This window comes from Pteropus alecto, unplaced genomic scaffold (genome assembly GCF_000325575.1).
Source record: "Pteropus alecto unplaced genomic scaffold, ASM32557v1 scaffold250, whole genome shotgun sequence".
NCBI lineage: Eukaryota > Metazoa > Chordata > Mammalia > Chiroptera > Pteropodidae > Pteropus > Pteropus alecto.
Window position 1 is genome coordinate 337632 of NW_006430732.1, and position 3897 is coordinate 341528.

Genomic DNA, 3897 nt, shown 5'->3' on the forward strand with positions numbered 1-3897 from the left:
ATAAAATAAAATAAAATAAAATAAAATAAAATAAAATAAAATATGCAGTAATTTTGAAATTTACTTTGCCTTCAAAATATAAATACTTTTTAATTAATATTGATTAAAATCATTGAGATTGTTTTTATTTTATTGTTAAATTGTATTTTGGCCCACAGTTGGTCAGTGTAGGAAAGAATATATGATAAAAGCACTCTAAAAAGAAAAAAAAAAATAAACACTTTCAAGAAAATTATAAAACAAATTTTGAAATTATAAAGAGGAAGTGATTTTGTACTGTTGTAAGAAATAATAGATTCTCTAAGCCTTTTATCTGTTTTTCTCTAATGGTAACATCTTATGTAACTATACTATAGAATATTTTAAAAAATGATAATATTGAAACAATATACAGACTTTATTCAGATTTCACCTGTTCTACAGACACTCATTTGTGTGTGTGTTAGTGAGTGTATAGTTTTATATAATTAATTTCCACTTGACTATGGTATATTACATTTTTGTACATTGCCAAATTTGTTTTGCTAACATAGTCAACATTTTATAAAATTGCCACTTACTCTAAATTATAAAATACTAAACAATTTCTCTTAAGGAGAATATAGAGTTAGGTTCCTCTGAGCTTCTGGTCACATTTTTATCAACTGGTCAATACATAAGCTTGTTTTATGTGTGTTTAAAAACACTTTATTATATATTGTTGATTTGTTAACATTGAACTCATGGCCAACAGCATTATAACTCTTGCCTAAAGGAAGCTTACCTAACACATATTTTCTTTGTAAGGCACATCAGAGCTTACTTTGGATTAGGAACACTAGCTAGCTCTTCAGTACTATGCCTAGGGGCCATTTTAAACAAACCAACAAAAAGCATAAAAATGTGAAAAATGAGTCACTAAACAGAACACACAAAAATACAATTGTTTATAATAGGAAGCTGAAACAAGAAGGTAAAGAAGACTTGTTCAACCTTAGGTGACAATGTGTTTATCGGGTGACTCGTACTTTTTACTTCTTTGCATATGTCCACAAAGTGACCATGGAAGTGCCAGAAAAATTGATTTTGTAGTTACAAATACATTTTTAGTGAGTAGAAAAATTCTCAAATACAGAGTCTGTGAATAATAAAAAATAACCACACTTTGTTAAGATTTTTGTATATAATTTCATGAGAGATAATGATCTGTAACTTTTATTTTACTGTCATTATCTGGTTTAGGTATTGGAGTAATGCCGACCTCATGAAGGAGTTAGGTAGTGTTCCCTTCTCTTCTACTTTCTGGAAGAGATTGTTTAATATAGGTGTTGACTTCTGGTAAAGATGGTGGAGTAGATAAGCATGCTAACATCTTTTTCCCCTTCCATGACCACATCAAAATTACAACTAAATTATACAATAACCATCTTTGAGAACCACCTGAAGAGTAGCTGAGCAGAACTCCTATAATAAAGAATATAATGAAGAAGGCACATCAAGATTGGCAGGGGAGGCAAAGATATGAAACAGGCTGGTCCCACAGTCATGTGTGGCAGTTAAAAATCAGGAAAGCTATCTCAGTTGTGGAGGTCCTTACTGAGATGCAAGGGGTCTCAGTTCTACACCGGGCTCTCCAACCTGGAGTAACAATGCCAGCAAGAGGGGTGCCAACAACAGCTGACTGTGAAAATCAGCAAGTACTTTGTCTGGGTGAGATGGAGGGCTGCTTTAGACTCAGGTCTCAGGTATCCTCTTAAAAAACCTGAGCACAGACTCACTTGCTCACAAATACTCACCATAAGTTTCAGAGAAGGGATAGAAGCTCAAAAAGTGCCAGAGACATACAGGGAAAAATTAAATTGTCTGGCTTCGGAGTGAAGGCTGGAGGGGCAGCTCTCTACAAAATAAAGTGCTAGACAAATGACATTGTTCCTTTGTTAAGTCCTCTCACCAAACAATCTGCAGACTCAGGAAGCACCAATCTGAGTCTCTATTAACCTGGCTAACACTACTCTCACCCAATCCTGTTGATACTCTGACACCTTGCCCCACCAAATTTGCATATTGGCCTGAACTTCATTCAGAATCTAGTCCACACAAGTGGCCAGATTGAACCCCTGCTGGAAACTTTTCTAAAATTTCTCAAAGGTCCACAAACCCCAAACAAGTGGGGCCTTGGAATGCCCTGTACCTTTTGCTAAGCAGCCTCAAGCCTGGCAATAGTGGCAGCCAGCCTCACTTTACAGCAAAACCACTTCCAGGTGCCACCAAGACCAACGCAGGTAGCTATAAACCCCAGATCAATTTGTAGCCCCTTCTAAGTATTCTTGGGCTAGACATAAGCAGTGGCTAACCTTGGCCCACACAGGAGCCGATTGCATGAGGCCCTATAACTGACAAACCTGGTGGCCAGTTTCAGAATAAACCAGAACATCACCCAATTAGTGCAGCAAATGATAGACACAACGGGTGGACTCAGCAGGCACCAGAAACACACTAAAGTGAATCCTACTCTGTGAGGTCAGCCCACACATAACAGTTTCTCTGCTATAGTCATGGCCTGTCCTCACAGCTAGTTAGCCTGAGAGTCAATCCCACCCACTGACATTCCAAAAGCAATCAAAGCTCAACTACAATAGGAAGGCACATGTAAACTACACCAGGGACACCCCTGGAGCACCTGGCTCAAGTGAATAGTTAGACTGTGCCGCTAGGCCCCACAGAACATCTATTGGAAGACAGAGCAGCCCTACTTAATACATAGAAACAAACACAGAGAAGCAGCCAAATAGGTAGACAAAGGAACATGTCCCAAGTAAAAGAACAAGACAAAACTCCTAGAAAAAGAACTAAACAAAATGTATGCAAACAATCTACCTAATGCAAAATTTAAAACACTGGTTATAAGGCTACTCAATGCACTTAGGGAGAAAATAGATGACCTCAGTTGAACATCAAAGAAGAGATAAGAAACATAAAAAATAACCAGAAATGAAGAACACAATAACTAAAATGAAGAATACATTAGTTGGAATCAACAGCAGCACATTAGATGAAACAGAGGATGAAATCAGTGATTTGGAAGACAAAGTAACAGAAAATATCCAATCAGAAGAGCAAAACTAAAAGAAATAAAATAAAATAAAGAGGATTGTTTAAGAGAACTCTAGGACAACATCAAGCATAACAGCATTTGCATCAGGGATACCAGAAGGAGAAGAGAGAGAGAGCAGGAATTGAAAACCTATTTTAAGAAATAATGATGGAAAATTATTTTAACCTAGTAAAGGAAATAGAAATACTAGTCCAGGAAGTACAAAGAGTTTCAAATAAAATAAGCCCAAAGAAGCCCATGCCAAGACACATAATAATCAAAATACTAAAAGTTAAAGACAAAGAAAGAATCTTAAAAGCAACAAGAGAAAGGCAGCTACTTACTTACAAGGGAACTTCCATAAGTTCATCAGCTGATTTCTCGAAGAAACTTAGCTGGCCAGAAGAGATTGGCACAACATATTTAAAGTGATTAAATGCAAAGACCTATAACCAAGACTACTCTACCCAGAAAGGTATCATTTAAAATCAAAAAAAGAGATAAAGATCTTCTCAGATGAGAAAAACTGAAGTTCATCACCTCCAAATCAGTATTATAAAAAATATCAAAAGGACTTCTTTAAGAAGAAGAAATAAAACTCAACAATATGAATAAGAAAATAGCACAAAGAAAAAAAAATATTCACTGACAAAGGCAAGTATATAATAAAAGCAGTAGATCAACAACACTAAATCTAGGTTAAAAGGCAAAAGTAGGAATATTACGTGAAATTACAACAGTAAATTTAGGAATACACACAAACACACATACATAGAAAATAAATAAAAATAATGACCAAAAAAAACCCAAAAAAAACAGGAAAA